The 25,310-nt window shown below is 44.8% G+C and overlaps 1 pseudogene; it reads left to right on the forward strand.

Moving 5' to 3' along the window:
- The first annotated feature begins 464 nt into the window (after window positions 1–464).
- Window positions 465–24,394, forward strand: LOC149345629 (transcription factor Adf-1-like; annotated as a pseudogene).
- The last annotated feature ends 916 nt before the right edge of the window (window positions 24,395–25,310 follow it).

Genomic DNA, 25,310 nt, shown 5'->3' on the forward strand with positions numbered 1-25,310 from the left:
GTTGGATGAGCTTGAGATGTCAGAAAAATGCTCGCCCAATATGTTGGCCTGTTCTAACGATGTTTGTGTCCCGGGTGCTGTCGAGAGCGGAAGTAAATTTACGAAGTTTTTCCACATTTTCTTTGATGTTACTGAACTGTTTATTGAGGAGACGTATTTCTGCCAAGAGGTTTTCTCTGCATTTCTTCGCACATACCACGCTCTGACTTTTGCCTTCTTAAGCCCGGGATACATGGAGCGTTATTACCGCGTCAAGTAGTCGAATTTCGCCCGAGGGCGCGCACACGACGCCACCGCACACGACGCCGCCGTCGATCTGGCCCAGCCATATTTTCGACCCGCGGCGTCTGACGGCCGCCGGAAGCGGCTAGCAGGAGCAGCCAATCGGCGCTCAGGCTGGCTGACACTTCCGCTTCTCGCTCGCGTTGTTGTTGTGCTTCGTGCGCGAGTGCTAGCCTATCGAAATGGCCAAGTCCTCCAAGGCAGCTCGCCTCGAGTTGAACGACCGCTTGATAAGCGCTGTGCAGAGGCATCCCATATTGTGGGACTAAGCAAGATCAGACTACAAGGACATAAGAAAAAAAGGGGCTAGCGTGGGCCGAAGTCGTCGCCGAAGTAGGATGCGATCCAGAAGGTATGTTTACTTTGCTATGAATGTTCGTTTTTCGTCGATCGTTATGCTCGCTAGAAACGAACTTCATGCTTGCCGTCGTCAGAAATCTAGCTCACCGCCGAGCACAGAGCATGCACGGTGGTGCACGGCGATGCCTGCGGAAGCACGTTGCAGAGGTCTCGAGGACGCTACGACGATTCAATGAATCTCATCTGCGACATGATAGTGCTGCGACACGTATTTGCCTGAGAATTTTTTTGCATGTACAGAGGTGAGCCCGCTTCTTCAGAGTGCTGAAGCGTGCGTCGCTAAGCTAACGAATGAAATCTAAGGTACTGCGTTTCAGACAGAATGCTTGCATTCGATCGAAGCTAAAAATGCATACGAGAATCGTGGCCCAAATACACACGAGAATTGTGCCCGAGAATCGTGCACCAAGGAAAGCAGCTGCAAAAAGAATTCATTTGTTCCATGGCGCATCGCGCACTGTCTGATCAAGCCAGATGATAGGTGCACAGCGAAGTTGGCCGCACGTAGTTGTTTACACGCAAACGTTTAGCCATTCTATTTGCCACACAAGCTTTGCAACAATATGCATTATATTTCAGACTGTAACTATACCACGACGAGGTGAAGGTCAGCTAGCCGCATATTAATGAGACAGCTGTTGTTGAAAGTGGTGCGAGAAATATTCAGGATAGCTTTTGCACTTTCGATGGCATTGTGGTGATGACCTGGGTTTAATCTATGAAACTTGCGTATAAATTGCTCTTCACTCATGCAACGTACTGTCCCCTTGTATGGGACTCCATGATGTAAGCAACCTAGAAAGAATTCATATGCTGTAAAGATAGCTATATAGAGAGTATTCTTTTGCTTCGCCGCGACCAGGATGATGATTCTTTCTGTCTATAGTTTTCAACACGAACAGCTCTTTCAAAGCATTCAATACTTTGAAATGTTAACTTATCGGACACGGAACGGAACACTGATATCGCACACCACCCACCGAGGCATATGAAAACTGCTAGGACCAATTACGGGCAACAAATGGTTTCTTATCGACTGTCCAAACACTCAATCATGTTACATGAAAATAATGTTGATGTATTGACTGCGCCGATCCACGAGCTTTTGGATTATTATCAGCATATACAAGAGGAGCTTGGCTGGTTTTGTTTTCTTGAAATGTGTGTATCACTGGCTTTTTACTCGTTTTCTGTCAGTGTGATCTCGCCTTATTAATAACAAATTCTCGCCTGTTGTCTGTATATATAAACGGGTCAACGGCTGGTCAAACCCGTGAGGCTTTTTCCCGCAGCCGTCTTCATCATTTGAGGTGAATAAATGCGGCATTATTAAACTATACTTGCAGGCTCTAATGTCCAGGCGCGGTGGAAGAGTCTTAGGGGCACGTTCACGAAAAAACACCGCGCCTGGAAGGATGGCGCTCCGAGTGGCTCTGGAGCAGGTGCAGTGAAGCAGGTGCGGTGGCCATATTTTCACCTGCTCATGTTTCTGAAGGACCAGGTGGATATCGGAAGGTATGTCTCCATAGCTTGATGTTCACTTTTCAAAACCATTTATTTTTCCATTGTGGTTCAGAGAAGCGTGTTACATAACAACCAGATGATGTAAAAGGAGTTAAACAAATACAAAGTTACAGTAGTTGCAATAATAAGTACTGGACAGTACTGGAGATGCTGTGCTTCCAAATGTTCATGAAGGAATGCTTCCAAAGCTGAGGTATGAAAAGTAGCGTGCGCTGATTACCTGCACGTAACATTTTTTTTTCCAGCACCTTCTCCAAGAGCCGACAGTTGGACGAAGAAGCCTGCGGAGAAACTGCTGAGGCAGTCCTAAATGCCTTCTACAGTGATTGTGACGGTAAGAATGTGCACTCAAGTTCCTTACTGCCTCTTTGCAAAGGTACGACACCCAAGGGCCCACACATACAAAAGAATCAAGCAATATTGAAGCCATACAGAGACATAAAATGCACTAGAGCTTTTCGCAAGGACCATCCAGAAACACCACAAGCTGGTCTAAGCAAAAGTGCGACATCAGGAGGCCCACATATGCAATAGAACCAGGCAATATTGAAGCCATACAAAGACAGAAAATGCACTAGAGCTTTTCGCAAGGACCATCCAGAAACACCACAAGCTGGTCTAAGCAAAGGTGCGACATCAGAGGGTCCACATATGCAGTAGAACCAAGCAATATTAAAGCCATACAGAGACATAAAATGCACTAGAGCTTTTCGCAAGGACCATCCAAAAACACCACAAGCTGGTCTAAGCAAAGGTGCGACATCAGAGGGTCCACAAATGCAATAGAACCAGGCAATATTGAAGCCATACAGAGACATAAAATGCACTTGAGCTTTTCGCAAGTACCATCCGGAAACACCACAAGCTGGTCTAAGCAAAGGTGCGACATCAGAGGGTCCACATATGCAATAGAACCAGACAATATTTAAGCCATACAGAGACATAAAATGCACTTGAGCTTTTCGCAAGGACCATCCAGAAACACCACAAGCTGGTCTAAGCAAAGGTGCGACATCAGAGGGTCCACTTATACAATAGAAGCAGGCAATATTGAAGCCATACAGAGACATAAAATGCACTTGAGCTTTTCGCAAGGACCATCCAGAAACACCACAAGCTGGTCTAAGCAAAGGTGCGACATCAGAGGGTCCACATATGCAATAGAACCAGGCAATATTGAAGCCATTCAGAGACATAAAATGCACTTCAGCTTTTCGCAAGGACCATCCAGAAACACCACAAGCTGGTCTAAGTAAAGGTGCGACATCAGAGGGTCCACATATGCAATAGAACCAGGCAATATTGAAGCCATACAGAGACATAAAATGCACTAGAGCTTTTCGCAAGGACCATCCAAAAACACCACAAGCTGGTCTAAGCAAAGGTGCAACATCAGGGGGTCCACATATGCAAAAGAACCAGGATATATTCAAGCCATACAGCGACATAAAATGCACTTTAGCTTTTCGCAAGGACCATCCAGAAACACCACAAGCTGGTCTAAGCAAAGGTGCGACATCAGAGGGTCCACATATGCAATAGAACCAGGCAATATTCAAGCCATACAGAGACATAAAATGCACTTGAGCTTTTCGCAAGGACCATCCAGAAACACCACAAGCTGGTCTAAGCAAAGGTGCAACATCAGAGGGTCCACTTATACAATAGAACCAGGCAATATTGAAGCCATACAGAGACATAAAATGCACTTGAGCTTTTCGCAAGGACCATCCAGAAACACCACAAGCTGCTCTAAACAAAGGTGCGACATCAGAGGGTTCACATATGCAAAAGAACCAGGCAATATTCAAGCCATACAGAGACATAAAATGCACTTGAGCTTTTCGCAAGGACCATCCAGATACACCACAAGCTGGTCTAAGCAAAGGTGCGACATGAGAGAGTCCACATATGCAATAGAACCAGGCAATATTGAAGCCATGCAGAGACATAAAATGCACTTGAGCTTTTCGCAAGGACCATCCAGAAACACCACAATCTGGTCTAAGCAAAGGTGCGACATCAGAGGGTCCACATATGCAAAAGAACCAGGCAATATTTAAGCCATACAGAGACATAAAATCCACTTGAGCTTTTCGCAAGGACCATCCAGAAGCACCACAAGCTGGTCTAAACAAAGGTGCGACATCAGAGGGTCCACATATGCAAAAGAACCAGGCAATATTGAAGCCATACAGAGACATAAAATGCACTTGAGCTTTTCGCAAGGACCATCCAGAAACACCACAAGCTGGTCTAAGCAAAGGTGCGACATCAGAGGGTCCACAAATGCAATAAAACCAGGCAATATTTAAGCCATACAGAGACATAAAATGCACTTGAGCTTTTCGCAAGGACCATCCAGAAACACCACAAGCTGGTCTAAACAAAGGTGCGACATCAGAGGGTCCACATATGCAATAGAACCAGGCAATATTGAAGCCATACAGAGACATAAAATGCACTTGAGCTTTTCGCAAGGACCATCCAGAAGCACCACAAGCTGGTCTAAACAAAGGTGCGACATCAGAGGGTTCACATATGCAAAAGAACCAGGCAATATTCAAGCCATACAGCGACATAAAATGCACTTTAGCTTTTCGCAAGGACCATCCAGAAACACCACAAGCTGGTCTAAGCAAAGGTGCGACATCAGAGGGTCCACATATGCAATAGAACCAGGCAATATTCAAGCCATACGGAGACATAAAATGCACTTGAGCTTTTCGCAAGGACCATCCAGAAACACCACAAGCTGGTCTAAGCAAAGGTGCGACATCAGAGGGTCCACTTATACAATAGAACCAGGCAATATTGAAGCCATACAGAGACATAAAATGCACTTGAGCTTTTCGCAAGGACCATCCAGAAACACCACAAGCTGCTCTAAACAAAGGTGCGACATCAGAGGGTTCACATATGCAAAAGAACCAGGCAATATTCAAGCCATACAGAGACATAAAATGCACTTGAGCTTTTCGCAAGGACCATCCAGATACACCACAAGCTGGTCTAAGCAAAGGTGCGACATCAGAGAGTCCACATATGCAATAGAACCAGGCAATATTGAAGCCATGCAGAGACATAAAATGCACTTGAGCTTTTCGCAAGGACCATCCAGAAGCACCACAAGCTGGTCTATACAAAGGCGCGACATCAGAGGGTCCACATATGCAAAAGAACCAGGCAATATTGAAGCCATTCAGAGACATAAAATGCACTTGAGCTTTTCGCAAGGACCATCCAGAAGCACCACAAGCTGGTCTAAACAAAGGTGCGACATCAGAGGGTCCACATATGCAAAAGAACCAGGGAATATTCAAGCCATACAGAGACATAAAATGCACTTGAGCTTTTCGCAAGGACCATCCAGAAACACCACAAGCTGGTCTAAGCAAAGGTGCGACATCAGAGGGTCCACATATGCAAAAGAACCAGGCAATATTTAAGCCATACAGAGACATAAAATGCACTTGAGCTTTTCGCAAGGACCATCCAGAAGCACCACAAGCTGGTCTAAACAAAGGTGCGACATCAGAGGGTCCACATATGCAAAAGAACCAGGCAATATTGAAGCCATACAGAGACATAAAATGCACTTGAGCTTTTCGCAAGGACCATCCAGAAACACCACAAGCTGGTCTAAGCAAAGGTGCGACATCAGAGGGTCCACAAATGCAATAAAACCAGGCAATATTTAAGCCATACAGAGACATAAAATGCACTTGAGCTTTTCGCAAGGACCATCCAGAAACACCACAAGCTGGTCTAAACAAAGGTGCGACATCAGAGGGTCCACATATGCAATAGAACCAGGCAATATTGAAGCCATACAGAGACATAAAATGCACTTGAGCTTTTCGCAAGGACCATCCAGAAACACCACAAGCTGGTCTAAGCAAAGGTGCGACATCAGAGGGTCCACAAATGCAATAAAACCAGGCAATATTTAAGCCATACAGAGACATAAAATGCACTTGAGCTTTTCGCAAGGGCCATCCAGAAGCACCACAAGCTGGTCTAAACAAAGGTGCGACATCAGAGGGTCCACATATGCAAAAGAACCAGGCAATATTTAAGCCATACAGAGACATAAAATGCACTTGAGCTTTTCGCAAGGACCATCCAGAAACACCACAAGCTGGTCTAAGCAAAGGTGCAACATCAGAGGGTCCACTTATACAATAGAACCAGGCAATATTGAAGCCATACAGAGACATAAAATGCACTTGAGCTTTTCGCAAGGACCATCCAGAAACACCACAAGCTGGTCTAAGCAAAGGTGCGACATCAGAGGGTCCACATATGCAATAGAACCAGGCAATATTGAAGCCATTCAGAGACATAAAATGCACTTCAGCTTTTCGCAAGGACCATCCAGAAACACCACAAGCTGGTCTAAGTAAAGGTGCGACATCAGAGGGTCCACATATGCAATAGAACCAGGCAATATTGAAGCCATACAGAGACATAAAATGCACTAGAGCTTTTCGCAAGGACCATCCAAAAACACCACAAGCTGGTCTAAGCAAAGGTGCAACATCAGGGGGTCCACATATGCAAAAGAACCAGGATATATTCAAGCCATACAGCGACATAAAATGCACTTGAGCTTTTCGCAAGGACCATCCAGAAACACCACAAGCTGGTCTAAGCAAAGGTGCGACATCAGAGGGTCCACATATGCAATAGAACCAGGCAATATTGAAGCCATTCAGAGACATAAAATGCACTTCAGCTTTTCGCAAGGACCATCCAGAAACACCACAAGCTGGTCTAAGTAAAGGTGCGACATCAGAGGGTCCACATATGCAATAGAACCAGGCAATATTGAAGCCATTCAGAGACATAAAATGCACTTCAGCTTTTCGCAAGGACCATCCAGAAACACCACAAGCTGGTCTAAGTAAAGGTGCGACATCAGAGGGTCCACATATGCAATAGAACCAGGCAATATTGAAGCCATACAGAGACATAAAATGCACTAGAGCTTTTCGCAAGGACCATCCAAAAACACCACAAGCTGGTCTAAGCAAAGGTGCAACATCAGGGGGTCCACATATGCAAAAGAACCAGGATATATTCAAGCCATACAGCGACATAAAATGCACTTTAGCTTTTCGCAAGGACCATCCAGAAACACCACAAGCTGGTCTAAGCAAAGGTGCGACATCAGAGGGTCCACATATGCAATAGAACCAGGCAATATTCAAGCCATACAGAGACATAAAATGCACTTGAGCTTTTCGCAAGGACCATCCAGAAACACCACAAGCTGGTCTAAGCAAAGGTGCAACATCAGAGGGTCCACTTATACAATAGAACCAGGCAATATTGAAGCCATACAGAGACATAAAATGCACTTGAGCTTTTCGCAAGGACCATCCAGAAACACCACAAGCTGCTCTAAACAAAGGTGCGACATCAGAGGGTTCACATATGCAAAAGAACCAGGCAATATTCAAGCCATACAGAGACATAAAATGCACTTGAGCTTTTCGCAAGGACCATCCAGATACACCACAAGCTGGTCTAAGCAAAGGTGCGACATGAGAGAGTCCACATATGCAATAGAACCAGGCAATATTGAAGCCATGCAGAGACATAAAATGCACTTGAGCTTTTCGCAAGGACCATCCAGAAACACCACAATCTGGTCTAAGCAAAGGTGCGACATCAGAGGGTCCACATATGCAAAAGAACCAGGCAATATTTAAGCCATACAGAGACATAAAATCCACTTGAGCTTTTCGCAAGGACCATCCAGAAGCACCACAAGCTGGTCTAAACAAAGGTGCGACATCAGAGGGTCCACATATGCAAAAGAACCAGGCAATATTGAAGCCATACAGAGACATAAAATGCACTTGAGCTTTTCGCAAGGACCATCCAGAAACACCACAAGCTGGTCTAAGCAAAGGTGCGACATCAGAGGGTCCACAAATGCAATAAAACCAGGCAATATTTAAGCCATACAGAGACATAAAATGCACTTGAGCTTTTCGCAAGGACCATCCAGAAACACCACAAGCTGGTCTAAACAAAGGTGCGACATCAGAGGGTCCACATATGCAACAGAACCAGGCAATATTGAAGCCATACAGAGACATAAAATGCACTTGAGCTTTTCGGAAGGACCATCCAGAAGCACCACAAGCTGGTCTAAACAAAGGTGCGACATCAGAGGGTTCACATATGCAAAAAGAACCAGGCAATATTCAAGCCATACAGCGACATAAAATGCACTTTAGCTTTTCGCAAGGACCATCCAGAAACACCACAAGCTGGTCTAAGCAAAGGTGCGACATCAGAGGGTCCACATATGCTATAGAACCAGGCAATATTCAAGCCATACGGAGACATAAAATGCACTTGAGCTTTTCGCAAGGACCATCCAGAAACACCACAAGCTGGTCTAAGCAAAGGTGCGACATCAGAGGGTCCACTTATACAATAGAACCAGGCAATATTGAAGCCATACAGAGACATAAAATGCACTTGAGCTTTTCGCAAGGACCATCCAGAAACACCACAAGCTGCTCTAAACAAAGGTGCGACATCAGAGGGTTCACATATGCAAAAGAACCAGGCAATATTCAAGCCATACAGAGACATAAAATGCACTTGAGCTTTTCGCAAGGACCATCCAGAAACACCACAAGCTGGTCTAAGCAAAGGTGCGACATCAGAGGGTCCACATATGCAATAGAACCAGGCAATATTGAAGCCATTCAGAGACATAAAATGCACTTCAGCTTTTCGCAAGGACCATCCAGAAACACCACAAGCTGGTCTAAGTAAAGGTGCGACATCAGAGGGTCCACATATGCAATAGAACCAGGCAATATTGAAGCCATTCAGAGACATAAAATGCACTTCAGCTTTTCGCAAGGACCATCCAGAAACACCACAAGCTGGTCTAAGTAAAGGTGCGACATCAGAGGGTCCACATATGCAATAGAACCAGGCAATATTGAAGCCATACAGAGACATAAAATGCACTAGAGCTTTTCGCAAGGACCATCCAAAAACACCACAAGCTGGTCTAAGCAAAGGTGCAACATCAGGGGGTCCACATATGCAAAAGAACCAGGATATATTCAAGCCATACAGCGACATAAAATGCACTTTAGCTTTTCGCAAGGACCATCCAGAAACACCACAAGCTGGTCTAAGCAAAGGTGCGACATCAGAGGGTCCACATATGCAATAGAACCAGGCAATATTCAAGCCATACAGAGACATAAAATGCACTTGAGCTTTTCGCAAGGACCATCCAGAAACACCACAAGCTGGTCTAAGCAAAGGTGCGACATCAGAGGGTCCACAAATGCAATAAAACCAGGCAATATTTAAGCCATACAGAGACATAAAATGCACTTGAGCTTTTCGCAAGGACCATCCAGAAACACCACAAGCTGGTCTAAACAAAGGTGCGACATCAGAGGGTCCACATATGCAACAGAACCAGGCAATATTGAAGCCATACAGAGACATAAAATGCACTTGAGCTTTTCGGAAGGACCATCCAGAAGCACCACAAGCTGGTCTAAACAAAGGTGCGACATCAGAGGGTTCACATATGCAAAAAGAACCAGGCAATATTCAAGCCATACAGCGACATAAAATGCACTTTAGCTTTTCGCAAGGACCATCCAGAAACACCACAAGCTGGTCTAAGCAAAGGTGCGACATCAGAGGGTCCACATATGCTATAGAACCAGGCAATATTCAAGCCATACGGAGACATAAAATGCACTTGAGCTTTTCGCAAGGACCATCCAGAAACACCACAAGCTGGTCTAAGCAAAGGTGCGACATCAGAGGGTCCACTTATACAATAGAACCAGGCAATATTGAAGCCATACAGAGACATAAAATGCACTTGAGCTTTTCGCAAGGACCATCCAGAAACACCACAAGCTGCTCTAAACAAAGGTGCGACATCAGAGGGTTCACATATGCAAAAGAACCAGGCAATATTCAAGCCATACAGAGACATAAAATGCACTTCAGCTTTTCGCAAGGACCATCCAGAAACACCACAAGCTGGTCTAAGTAAAGGTGCGACATCAGAGGGTCCACATATGCAATAGAACCAGGCAATATTGAAGCCATGCAGAGACATAAAATGCACTTGAGCTTTTCGCAAGGACCATCCAGAAACACCACAATCTGGTCTAAGCAAAGGTGCGACATCAGAGGGTCCACATATGCAAAAGAACCAGGCAATATTTAAGCCATACAGAGACATAAAATCCACTTGAGCTTTTCGCAAGGACCATCCAGAAGCACCACAAGCTGGTCTAAACAAAGGTGCGACATCAGAGGGTCCACATATGCAAAAGAACCAGGCAATATTGAAGCCATACAGAGACATAAAATGCACTTGAGCTTTTCGCAAGGACCATCCAGAAACACCACAAGCTGGTCTAAGCAAAGGTGCGACATCAGAGGGTCCACAAATGCAATAAAACCAGGCAATATTTAAGCCATACAGAGACATAAAATGCACTTGAGCTTTTCGCAAGGACCATCCAGAAACACCACAAGCTGGTCTAAACAAAGGTGCGACATCAGAGGGTCCACATATGCAACAGAACCAGGCAATATTGAAGCCATACAGAGACATAAAATGCACTTGAGCTTTTCGGAAGGACCATCCAGAAGCACCACAAGCTGGTCTAAACAAAGGTGCGACATCAGAGGGTTCACATATGCAAAAAGAACCAGGCAATATTCAAGCCATACAGCGACATAAAATGCACTTTAGCTTTTCGCAAGGACCATCCAGAAACACCACAAGCTGGTCTAAGCAAAGGTGCGACATCAGAGGGTCCACATATGCTATAGAACCAGGCAATATTCAAGCCATACGGAGACATAAAATGCACTTGAGCTTTTCGCAAGGACCATCCAGAAACACCACAAGCTGGTCTAAGCAAAGGTGCGACATCAGAGGGTCCACTTATACAATAGAACCAGGCAATATTGAAGCCATACAGAGACATAAAATGCACTTGAGCTTTTCGCAAGGACCATCCAGAAACACCACAAGCTGCTCTAAACAAAGGTGCGACATCAGAGGGTTCACATATGCAAAAGAACCAGGCAATATTCAAGCCATACAGAGACATAAAATGCACTTGAGCTTTTCGCAAGGACCATCCAGAAACACCACAAGCTGGTCTAAGCAAAGGTGCGACATCAGAGGGTCCACATATGCAATAGAACCAGGCAATATTGAAGCCATTCAGAGACATAAAATGCACTTCAGCTTTTCGCAAGGACCATCCAGAAACACCACAAGCTGGTCTAAGTAAAGGTGCGACATCAGAGGGTCCACATATGCAATAGAACCAGGCAATATTGAAGCCATTCAGAGACATAAAATGCACTTCAGCTTTTCGCAAGGACCATCCAGAAACACCACAAGCTGGTCTAAGTAAAGGTGCGACATCAGAGGGTCCACATATGCAATAGAACCAGGCAATATTGAAGCCATACAGAGACATAAAATGCACTAGAGCTTTTCGCAAGGACCATCCAAAAACACCACAAGCTGGTCTAAGCAAAGGTGCAACATCAGGGGGTCCACATATGCAAAAGAACCAGGATATATTCAAGCCATACAGCGACATAAAATGCACTTTAGCTTTTCGCAAGGACCATCCAGAAACACCACAAGCTGGTCTAAGCAAAGGTGCGACATCAGAGGGTCCACATATGCAATAGAACCAGGCAATATTCAAGCCATACAGAGACATAAAATGCACTTGAGCTTTTCGCAAGGACCATCCAGAAACACCACAAGCTGGTCTAAGCAAAGGTGCAACATCAGAGGGTCCACTTATACAATAGAACCAGGCAATATTGAAGCCATACAGAGACATAAAATGCACTTGAGCTTTTCGCAAGGACCATCCAGAAACACCACAAGCTGCTCTAAACAAAGGTGCGACATCAGAGGGTTCACATATGCAAAAGAACCAGGCAATATTCAAGCCATACAGAGACATAAAATGCACTTGAGCTTTTCGCAAGGACCATCCAGATACACCACAAGCTGGTCTAAGCAAAGGTGCGACATGAGAGAGTCCACATATGCAATAGAACCAGGCAATATTGAAGCCATGCAGAGACATAAAATGCACTTGAGCTTTTCGCAAGGACCATCCAGAAACACCACAATCTGGTCTAAGCAAAGGTGCGACATCAGAGGGTCCACATATGCAAAAGAACCAGGCAATATTTAAGCCATACAGAGACATAAAATCCACTTGAGCTTTTCGCAAGGACCATCCAGAAGCACCACAAGCTGGTCTAAACAAAGGTGCGACATCAGAGGGTCCACATATGCAAAAGAACCAGGCAATATTGAAGCCATACAGAGACATAAAATGCACTTGAGCTTTTCGCAAGGACCATCCAGAAACACCACAAGCTGGTCTAAGCAAAGGTGCGACATCAGAGGGTCCACAAATGCAATAAAACCAGGCAATATTTAAGCCATACAGAGACATAAAATGCACTTGAGCTTTTCGCAAGGACCATCCAGAAACACCACAAGCTGGTCTAAACAAAGGTGCGACATCAGAGGGTCCACATATGCAATAGAACCAGGCAATATTGAAGCCATACAGAGACATAAAATGCACTTGAGCTTTTCGGAAGGACCATCCAGAAGCACCACAAGCTGGTCTAAACAAAGGTGCGACATCAGAGGGTTCACATATGCAAAAAGAACCAGGCAATATTCAAGCCATACAGCGACATAAAATGCACTTTAGCTTTTCGCAAGGACCATCCAGAAACACCACAAGCTGGTCTAAGCAAAGGTGCGACATCAGAGGGTCCACATATGCAATAGAACCAGGCAATATTCAAGCCATACGGAGACATAAAATGCACTTGAGCTTTTCGCAAGGACCATCCAGAAACACCACAAGCTGGTCTAAGCAAAGGTGCGACATCAGAGGGTCCACTTATACAATAGAACCAGGCAATATTGAAGCCATACAGAGACATAAAATGCACTTGAGCTTTTCGCAAGGACCATCCAGAAACACCACAAGCTGCTCTAAACAAAGGTGCGACATCAGAGGGTTCACATATGCAAAAGAACCAGGCAATATTCAAGCCATACAGAGACATAAAATGCACTTGAGCTTTTCGCAAGGACCATCCAGATACACCACAAGCTGGTCTAAGCAAAGGTGCGACATCAGAGAGTCCACATATGCAATAGAACCAGGCAATATTGAAGCCATGCAGAGACATAAAATGCACTTGAGCTTTTCGCAAGGACCATCCAGAAGCACCACAAGCTGGTCTATACAAAGGCGCGACATCAGAGGGTCCACATATGCAAAAGAACCAGGCAATATTGAAGCCATTCAGAGACATAAAATGCACTTGAGCTTTTCGCAAGGACCATCCAGAAGCACCACAAGCTGGTCTAAACAAAGGTGCGACATCAGAGGGTCCACATATGCAAAAGAACCAGGGAATATTCAAGCCATACAGAGACATAAAATGCACTTGAGCTTTTCGCAAGGACCATCCAGAAACACCACAAGCTGGTCTAAGCAAAGGTGCGACATCAGAGGGTCCACATATGCAAAAGAACCAGGCAATATTTAAGCCATACAGAGACATAAAATGCACTTGAGCTTTTCGCAAGGACCATCCAGAAGCACCACAAGCTGGTCTAAACAAAGGTGCGACATCAGAGGGTCCACATATGCAAAAGAACCAGGCAATATTGAAGCCATACAGAGACATAAAATGCACTTGAGCTTTTCGCAAGGACCATCCAGAAACACCACAAGCTGGTCTAAGCAAAGGTGCGACATCAGAGGGTCCACATATGCAATAGAACCAGGCAATATTCAAGCCATACAGAGACATAAAATGCACTTGAGCTTTTCGCAAGGACCATCCAGAAACACCACAAGCTGGTCTAAGCAAAGGTGCAACATCAGAGGGTCCACTTATACAATAGAACCAGGCAATATTGAAGCCATACAGAGACATAAAATGCACTTGAGCTTTTCGCAAGGACCATCCAGAAACACCACAAGCTGCTCTAAACAAAGGTGCGACATCAGAGGGTTCACATATGCAAAAGAACCAGGCAATATTCAAGCCATACAGAGACATAAAATGCACTTGAGCTTTTCGCAAGGACCATCCAGATACACCACAAGCTGGTCTAAGCAAAGGTGCGACATGAGAGAGTCCACATATGCAATAGAACCAGGCAATATTGAAGCCATGCAGAGACATAAAATGCACTTGAGCTTTTCGCAAGGACCATCCAGAAACACCACAATCTGGTCTAAGCAAAGGTGCGACATCAGAGGGTCCACATATGCAAAAGAACCAGGCAATATTTAAGCCATACAGAGACATAAAATCCACTTGAGCTTTTCGCAAGGACCATCCAGAAGCACCACAAGCTGGTCTAAACAAAGGTGCGACATCAGAGGGTCCACATATGCAAAAGAACCAGGCAATATTGAAGCCATACAGAGACATAAAATGCACTTGAGCTTTTCGCAAGGACCATCCAGAAACACCACAAGCTGGTCTAAGCAAAGGTGCGACATCAGAGGGTCCACAAATGCAATAAAACCAGGCAATATTTAAGCCATACAGAGACATAAAATGCACTTGAGCTTTTCGCAAGGACCATCCAGAAACACCACAAGCTGGTCTAAACAAAGGTGCGACATCAGAGGGTCCACATATGCAATAGAACCAGGCAATATTGAAGCCATACAGAGACATAAAATGCACTTGAGCTTTTCGGAAGGACCATCCAGAAGCACCACAAGCTGGTCTAAACAAAGGTGCGACATCAGAGGGTTCACATATGCAAAAAGAACCAGGCAATATTCAAGCCATACAGCGACATAAAATGCACTTTAGCTTTTCGCAAGGACCATCCAGAAACACCACAAGCTGGTCTAAGCAAAGGTGCGACATCAGAGGGTCCACATATGCAATAGAACCAGGCAATATTCAAGCCATACGGAGACATAAAATGCACTTGAGCTTTTCGCAAGGACCATCCAGAAACACCACAAGCTGGTCTAAGCAAAGGTGCGACATCAGAGGGTCCACTTATACAATAGAACCAGGCAATATTGAAGCCATACAGAGACATAAAATGCACTTGAGCTTTTCGCAAGGACCATCCAGAAACACCACAAGCTGCTCTAAACAAAGGTGCGACATCAGAGGGTTCACATATGCAAAAGAACCAGGCAATATTCAAGCCATACAGAGACATAAAATGCACTTGAGCTTTTCGCAAGGACCATCCAGATACACCACAAGCTGGTCTAAGCAAAGGTGCGACATCAGAGAGTCCACATATGCAATAGAACCAGGCAATATTGAAGCCATGCAGAGACATAAAATGCACTTGAGCTTTTCGCAAGGACCATCCAGAAGCACCACAAGCTGGTCTATACAAAGGCGCGACATCAGAGGGTCCACATATGCAAAAGAACCAGGCAATATTGAAGCCATTCAGAGACATAAAATGCACTTGAGCTTTTCGCAAGGACCATCCAGAAGCACCACAAGCTGGTCTAAACAAAGGTGCGACATCAGAGGGTCCACATATGCAAAAGAACCAGGGAATATTCAAGCCATACAGAGACATAAAATGCACTTGAGCTTTTCGCAAGGACCATCCAGAAACACCACAAGCTGGTCTAAGCAAAGGTGCGACATCAGAGAGTCCACATATGCAATAGAACCAGGCAATATTGAAGCCATGCAGAGACATAAAATGCACTTGAGCTTTTCGCAAGGACCATCCAGAAGCACCACAAGCTGGTCTATACAAAGGCGCGACATCAGAGGGTCCACATATGCAAAAGAACCAGGCAATATTGAAGCCATTCAGAGACATAAAATGCACTTGAGCTTTTCGCAAGGACCATCCAGAAGCACCACAAGCTGGTCTAAACAAAGGTGCGACATCAGAGGGTCCACATATGCAAAAGAACCAGGGAATATTCAAGCCATACAGAGACATAAAATGCACTTGAGCTTTTCGCAAGGACCATCCAGAAACACCACAAGCTGGTCTAAGCAAAGGTGCGACATCAGAGGGTCCACATATGCAAAAGAACCAGGCAATATTTAAGCCATACAGAGACATAAAATGCACTTGAGCTTTTCGCAAGGACCATCCAGAAGCACCACAAGCTGGTCTAAACAAAGGTGCGACATCAGAGGGTCCACATATGCAAAAGAACCAGGCAATATTGAAGCCATACAGAGACATAAAATGCACTTGAGCTTTTCGCAAGGACCATCCAGAAACACCACAAGCTGGTCTAAGCAAAGGTGCGACATCAGAGGGTCCACAAATGCAATAAAACCAGGCAATATTTAAGCCATACAGAGACATAAAATGCACTTGAGCTTTTCGCAAGGACCATCCAGAAACACCACAAGCTGGTCTAAACAAAGGTGCGACATCAGAGGGTCCACATATGCAATAGAACCAGGCAATATTGAAGCCATACAGAGACATAAAATGCACTTGAGCTTTTCGCAAGGACCATCCAGAAACACCACAAGCTGGTCTAAGCAAAGGTGCGACATCAGAGGGTCCACAAATGCAATAAAACCAGGCAATATTTAAGCCATACAGAGACATAAAATGCACTTGAGCTTTTCGCAAGGGCCATCCAGAAGCACCACAAGCTGGTCTAAACAAAGGTGCGACATCAGAGGGTCCACATATGCAAAAGAACCAGGCAATATTTAAGCCATACAGAGACATAAAATGCACTTGAGCTTTTCGCAAGGACCATCCAGAAGCACCACAAGCTGGTCTAAACAAAGGAGCGACATCAGAGGGTCCACATATGCAAAAGAACCAGGCAATATTTAAGCTATACAGAGACATAAAATGCACTTGAGCTTTTCGCAAGGACCATCCAGAAGCACCACAAGCTGGTCTAAACAAAGGTGCGACATCAGAGGGTCCACATATGCAAAAGAACCAGGCAATATTTAAGCCATACAGAGACATAAAATGCACTTGAGATTTTCGCAAGGACCACCCAGAAGCACCACAAGCTGGTCTAAACAAAGGTGCGACATCAGAGGGTCCACATATGCAAAAGAACCAGGCAATATTGAAGCCATACAGAGACATAAAATGCACTTGAGCTTTTCGCAAGGACCATCCAGAAACACCACAAGCAGGTCTAAGCAAAGGTGCGACATCAGAGGGTCCACAAATGCAATAGAACCAGGCAATATTTAAGCTATACAGAGACATAAAATGCACTTGAGCTTTTCGCAAGGACCATCCAGAAGCACCACAAGCTGGTCTAAGCAAAGTTTTTTTTGTTGTGTTGGGTTTATTGGCGCATAAGCAGCTAAGGCTATCATGCGCCAAGAACAAGGTATGGAAAAAATATGCTTGAGCAGAGTTTGAAAACAAAGTGGATAAAAACGTTGGTGTAAAGGGCCTAAAAGTTATTTTCACTAACTAGCAGATAAAAGACAAGAATTTTAAAAATGTCTGACGTAGAAACTTTTAAAGGTTGGGTTACCTCCGCAGACATCCTTGGCTCGGCAAGGATTTCGAGGCTCCCAACAACTCAGATAAAGACCTCAGCCTCCTTCTCGTGATTCAGAAAGTGGCTGAGGTGTATAATTGTATGTAGCGAAGCACAGGGTGAGTAGATTAGAGTTGATGAAGAATACTGGCTTCCCTTAAAAAGCTAAAAACACAGGGTATACTGACAAGTGCTTCTTTGCCTAATATCAATGCTGGATGAAAAGGAATGTGTTCTTGGTAAAAGGTAGTAAAATGTTTTTTTCTTAGTGATTCGAGTTCTGCACATGAGAATAATATGTGGTTTACTGTTAGTTCATCTCCGCACTTTTCACAAACAGGTTTGTCTTTCTTTGTTAGCAGGAAGTTGTGTGTGAGATGTGTGTGTCCAATACGGAGACGGCATAAAATAACTTCGATGAAACGTTTTTGGTGGGAGCATGACTTCCATTCTTCTATAAATGGTTTTACTAAGTGGAGCTTATTATTTCGTTCAATATTCCATTGCGACTGCCATTTATTTCTTAGCTTGCACTGTACCAACTTCATACAGTCATTGTAGGGGATATTCACTTTCTTTATTTCTTTGTTGCGAGCTTTCGCAGCACATTCATCCGCCTTCTCATTGCCAGTGATTCCAATGTGGCTGGGAACCCAGCAAAATTTTATGTCTTGTCCCTGTATTGTGGCGCTCGTTATGTTGTGTATGATATTACCAATTAGTGGTGTCACTGCATTTCTATGGTGAAGTGAGGTTAGTATGCTCAGAGAATCAGTGTAAATGATACTGTTCTGAATGTTCTCATTTATTATTTTTTCTACAGCCACCAAGACTGCGTAACCCTCGGCGGTGAAAATGGATGTACACTCAGGTAGCCGTACTATTTTTTCCCAATTATTCTGAACTACAGCACTTCCCACGTAGTGCGCCGATTTTGATCCATCGGTATAAAATGCTTCGTATTCTCTGTATTTTTCCTTGAGTGCTAAATATTCTTGTAATATCTGTTCATGTGGTGTATGTTTTTTTCGAAATTGTGTTAATGTGAAGTCGCACACAGATGGTAGGCAGTACCAAGGCGGGAGTGGATCAGGTTTGCGGGCAATATTAGGTAATATGTTCATTATGTCTAGTTCTTGGCATTTCTCTTCAAAGCGGAGAAGAAGTGGTCTGATTGCTAGAGGTTTGTTGGTAAATAGTGTTCGGCATGGGCACTTTGTAACGAGTGGGTAACAGATGTGTTTAGGCTGGGAACGGATCTTTAAAATGTAAGAGCATGTAAGCATTGTTCGTCTGTCTGCAAGTGGTGGTTCATTGGTTTCCACGTAAAGGCTATTTATGGGTGATGTCCTGTAAGCACCAGTTGAAAGACGCAAACCCATATTGTGCACAGGATCCAGTCGCTTCAAGTACGATGGCCGTGCTGATCCATACACTATGCAGCCATAATCTAAAACGGAACGTACTACAGAGCGATAAATCTGTAGAAGGCATACCCGATCAGATCCCCAGTGTTTGCGTGAAAGGACTTTAAGTATGTTCAGTGATAGCGACGCTTTCTTCTTTAGTGCGTTTATGTGAGGCAGGAAAGTAAGCTTTTTATCGAAGGTGATGCCTAGAAATTTGTGTTCTTTTTTTAAAGGCAGTGTGGTTTGGTTTAGGTGTAATGTGGGATCTGTGTGCAAGCCTCGTTTTAGTGAAAAAAGTAAGGCTACTGTTTTCTGTGGTGAGAACTGGAAACCATTCCTGTCTGCCCATGTTGCCAGTTTGTTGATTGTAAGTTGTACTTGTCTTTCACATGTAGATATATTGGAAGATGTGCACGCTATCTGAAGATCGTCGACATAGACTGAATATGTTATGGACCTTGGTATAATTTTGTTAAGAGAATTCATTTTTACAATAAAAAGAGTTGTGCTTAAAATACACCCTTGAGGCACTCCATTTTCCTGAATAAAATCCCTCGAAAGGGTTGAGCCTAGACGAACATTAAATGAACGGTTAGTCAAAAAGTCTTTAATTGAGTTCAGAATTCTGCCACGGATGCCAAGCTCAGCTAAGTCCTGGAGGATCCCGAACCTCCAGGTAGTATCATATGCTTTTTCTAAATCAAAAAAGACGCTAAGACAGTGTTGCTTGTGTATAAAAGCTTCTCTGACAGTATTTTCAAGGCGGACTAGGTGGTCTGTAGTGCAGCATCCCTTTTTAAATCCACACTGATGGATATCAAGAAGTTCACCAGATTGAAGAACAAAGGTTAGTCTTATATTTAGGACACTTTCGAAGGATTTGGCAAGGCAACTAGTCAGGGCTATGGGTCTATAACTGCTAGGAGAAGTTGGGGGTTTACTAGGCTTAAGAAGAGGTACAATAATAGCTTTCTTCCAGGCTTCCGGTATTTTCCCAGACATGAATATTGTGTTAAAGAATCTTAAAAGTGCGTCCACGGCTGGCTCGGAAAGATGCGCAAGCATTTCATAGTGTATTTCGTCGGGTCCTGGAGCAGTTTTTTTGCCGGCAGATAGTACTTTATTGATTTCTTGTTCTTGGAGGGTAATTAGACAATTGTATTTTTCATTTGTGCCTCCACTTGTTGGGAGCCTCTGTTTTTCAGCTGTGTTTTTGTATTTTAAAAAAGACTGTGTATAGTGAGATGAACTTGAAACTGCAGCGAAATGTTCCCCTAGTATGTCTGCCTGTTCCTCTATGCTTGTTTGTGTGCCGGGTGTTGTTAAAAAAGGAATTGTGTATGGTGAAAAGTTACCATTTAATTTTCGCACATGTTCCCACATTTTTTTAGATATGATGTGACTGTTTATGGAAGAGACGTAAGTTTGCCATGATTTTTTCTCGGCACTACGACGGACGTACCGAGCTTTAGCTCTTGCTTTTTTAAAATTTATGAGATTCTCATGTGTCGGATACCGGCGAAATTTACCCCAAGCTCTGTTTTGTAGTTTTTTTGCTTTCTTGCACTCTTTTGTCCACCATATTTTATGATTTTGTTGCACCACTCCTGACGACTGTGGAATAGCTGTGAGTGCGGCAGTGATGATACAATTAGTGAACTTTTCATTTATCTGGTCGATGGAGAGATTATCTAAAAGTATATTTTCTAAATTTGCCTTTGCTCTAAAAAGTGACCAGTCGGCGAGGTGAAGCTTCCAGCGCCGTGGCCTTGTGGGGATTATTTCCGGTGGGGATGTTAAAGTGATTAGTGTAGGGAGGTGGTCACTGCCATATGGGTTGTCAATGATATCCCATTTAAAATCATTAAAAACCGAAGGTGAGCTAAATGACAAGTCTAAAAAGGACATTTTCCCCGAAGTAGGGGAGCAGTAGGTGGCTTTTCCTATATTTAAAAGACATACATTGTTTGTGATGATAAAATCTTCGATTATTTGACCCCTTGAGTCACAGCGCTCGCTTCCCCAAAAAGGGGAGTGAGCGTTGAAGTCCCCAACTACTAGATACGGTTCTGGAAATTCATTGATAAGTTCTTGTAAATCTTGGACTGTTAATGTAAAATGTGGAGGAATATATACAGAACAGATAGAAATTGTTTTATGGCTGACGACACTGACCGCGACGGCTTCAAGTTTTGTTTTGAGTGTGACTTCTCGAGCAGGGACGCCGCTTTGCACGACGATCGCAACGCCTCCAGATAGTCTATTTGCCTGCTCACGATCGCGTCTAAAAGTTTTATAATGTTTCAGGATATTTGTATGTTGTGGACCTAGATTTGTTTCTTGAAGACATAAGACTACGGGCGAGATTGACCCTAGGATATCTTTTATGTCATTGTAGTTCCTCAACATTCCTCTACAGTTCCACTGAACTAGGAAAGCCATATTTATGTTTGGGATAGGAACGATTGAGAGTTTACTTATGTTCTGGGGCCGTTATGGTGGCCCTGCCTTTTTTCGGCTCAAGAGAGCTGTTCCGCCGCTGTAAAGCAGGCGGGCTGGGAGTTTGGTCCATCACCTCGCAAGAGGTGCTGGACGACCGCGGAGATTCCGCAGGTGTTTGGGTGTCGGGCCTCCCCCGACGGGGGGAAGTCCTGCGGGGTGTTGACCCGTGGGCCGGCACTCCCTGGCTTGTAGTTGGCAGAGCAGCTTTCGCTGTCTCTGCCTGGGGCGTGGATGGCACTGCCACAGGCGCGGTGGAAGTGGCCGCGGCAGGTGCCGGAGTGCTGTGTGGTGCTACGCCCCTGCGCACCACATCAGCGAAGTTTGGTTTCGCTGTGAAGGAGAATGTGTTGTTAAGTGCAAAACGCCTTCTGGCTTCTTTGAATGAAATGTTTTCTTTGGTCTTTATTGTAATAATTTCTTTTTCCTTTTTCCAGGACGGACACGCCCTGGAGTACGCAGCGTGGTCGCCTTCGCAGTTTGCGCAGCGTAGTGCTGCGTCGCATTCCTCAGACTGGTGGTCCTTTGATGCGCATTTCGCGCAGGTTTTGCGGCCGCGGCAGCTTTGTGAGCCATGGCCAAACTTCTGGCAATTGAAACAGCGACGGGGATTGGGTATGTAGTGTCTTACGTTGACTTTCAGGTATCCTACTTCGATTGTTTCGGGCAAGCTGCTGGTGTTAAATGTGAGGACCATGTGTTTGGTGTCTATTTCCTTGTTATCCTTGCGGATTTTGATCCTGTGGACGTCTATTACATTTTGTTCGGATAGTCCTTGAAGCATTTCAGTTTCTGTTAGGTGGATAAAGTCAGCTTCTGAGATAACGCCTTTGACTGAGTTGAGGGATCGGTGGGGAGTCACGGAGACAGAGATGTCCCCTATGGAATCGATGTTTGCAAGTTTCGAGCACTGGATGCTCTCGCGTAGTTCGAGGAGTAGGTCGCCGCTTGACATTTTGGATACCTTGTAGCCAGGCCCTAAGGTATCTGTTAGGCATTTGGTAACAAGAAATGGGGATATGATTCGGGCTTGCTTTTGTTCACAGTTACTGTGTATAACATGAAACTTAGTGAATGTCGGTTTCTTTTTCGAAAAAAAGTCTGCTGCTTCGTTCCGCACTCTTTTCAGAGAGCGATCAAGTTTGGAAAGGGGGGGAGCCATAAAAAAATTTGGTTTTTCGGTCATGGTGCCAGCCACCCACCATGGAGTCCAACAAGGGGACGCGACAGGAACTTGAAAGTAAGTCCTGCCCACGCCAGCTGTACACCTTAACTATAACCTAATATGACTCAACTCAGGGTAGTTGGTCACACACGGTTAACCCTCGCCGCCAGGAAAAAGAGGAAAAAACAAAGAAGGGAGGAGGATACAGGAAAGTTGTAAGAAAGGAGATAGGAAAGTGAAAGATGAGAGGAGAACAGGAAAAGGCGACTGCCGATTTCCCCCAGTCGGGTCAGGCCGGAGGTGCCGTCTGCAGGAAGCTGGGGCCAAAGTGGTGTGTTGCCTCCGCCGAGGGGCCTTAAGGGTCCAAACGCTCGGCATCGGCTCAACCACCAGGATCCCCTTTTCCCCGGACACGGCGATGCCACGCACGGCTAAGCGTGGATGCTCGGGTCCGTGGTGACGCATTGTTCACCATCATCCCCCTGCGGGGATGTCCCTGCGGATGCTCGGGTTAACCCCGTGGTGTCGCCACTCACCAACGTCTGCATGCTGCAGACGCCTCCCTGCGGGGAGGTCTAAGCAAAGGTGCGACATCAGAGGGTCCACAAATGCAATAGAACCAGGCAATATTTAAGCCATACAGAGACATAAAATGCACTTGAGCTTTTCGCAAGGACCATCCAGAAGCACCACAAGCTGGTCTAAGCAAAGGTGCGACATCAGAGGGTCCACAAATGCAAAAGAACCAGGCAATATTGAAGCCATACAGAGACATAAAATGCACTTGAGCTTTTCGCAAGGACCATCCAGAAGCACCACAAGCTGGTCTAAGCAAAGGTGCGACATCAGAGGGTCCACAAATGCAATAGAACCAGGCAATATTGAAGCCATACAGAGACATAAAATGCACTTGAGCTTTTCGCAAGGACCATCCAGAAGCACCACAAGCTGGTCTAAGCAAAGGTGCGACATCAGAGGGTCCACAAATGCAAAAGAACCAGGCAATATTGAAGCCATACAGAGACATAAAATGCACTTGAGCTTTTCGCAAGGACCATCCAGAAACGCCACAAGCTGGTCTTAAGAAGTGAAAACTACCATTGCATGTTACTGCAGTCAGCATGGCCGACCTTTATCTTGGCCCCTGTGGGCTCATGTCTGGAAGCAGCACAAGTTCTTGGAGAGTCATTTTGCTCTCCTGAACTCTGTTTTGTGGCATAATATAAAATGCTTTCCAGAGATTCAGTTCCAAAATTCTTTTTTTTTCTCATAGAACCGACACAGGAGAGCAGCGTCCTCGGCAGAGACAGCCCGGAGCCGAGCACATCCAATGGCTGCTCACAGACTGCCTCAGCAAACCCTCGACAAGGGCAGCGGACCGCAGGGCAGCGGACATACAGAGGGTGGAGCAGCTGATCAAAGATGATAGGGACCAGGCCTCTCTGTATGGACAAATTGTGGCGCACAAGCTGCGCGAATGCCCAAGAGAGCACAAACGTGAAATGGAAATGGAACTTCTATAGTTTATTGCAAAGTACACCTTTGAAGACGCACAATAGGTTAAATAAATAACGCATTTTCAGTAGCACGTAGCAGCATGAGCACAGAGCACTTTCAAAACACGAAGGCAGAACAAGCCCTGAACTTAAACTTCAATTCGGAGAATTGCCAAAACACTGCATATACACCCACTGAAAAAAAGAAAACACCCACCAGGATTGCAAGAAAAATTTTGTAATCATGGTTGGTGTTTTCTCTTTTTCTGGGAGTATATATGCAGTGTTTTGACAATTCTCCGAATTGAAGTTGAAGTTCAGGGCTTGTTCTGCCTTCGTGTTTTGAATGTGCATTGCGCTCATGCTGCTACGTGCTGCTGGAAATGATGCAACACCAACTACTCAGACAGCTTGTCTTATTCAATAAATAAGTTTTTGTCGAACTGAATACAATGTGCCCGAGCGCACAGAATAGCAGGCAGCAAAGAGCAACTGCGATTCATTGTCTTGCGTTTCAGTTTAATATGGAACACCACCTAAACCTTACAAATCTTGATGGTCAATGTGGCAGCAGGTCTAATTTGTATTCATATTTAGCGGAACGTGGGTACATATCATGGACAAGACAGATTACAAGGCGAACATTGTATGAAGGTAGACTAGGAAAAACGCATTTCAAACACACCTTACAAGGCCTCGCCTCCCAGTGCAGTGAACACTTAGGATAATTTTATACAAAGTACAGCACACAGCTAACTAAAGCACATACAGCAAAAAGATACGCTTCGAAGCATGATTGTCTAGGCAGCAATGGTTGAGCACTTAGTTACAAGAGCTGTTGCTATGTAGAACATAAATTTTATAAAAAGAGCAACACACGTCTAATCAAATGGCGCAACCAAAGGGACACCTTCGGGACATACAGAGGCCCCTGTACTGTGCGACGTCAGTGCACGTTAAAGAACCCCAGGTGCCTGAA

This window comes from Amblyomma mixtum, chromosome 4 (assembly GCF_055824585.1).
Source record: "Amblyomma mixtum isolate Tamu chromosome 4, ASM5582458v1, whole genome shotgun sequence".
Lineage (NCBI taxonomy): Eukaryota > Metazoa > Arthropoda > Arachnida > Ixodida > Ixodidae > Amblyomma > Amblyomma mixtum.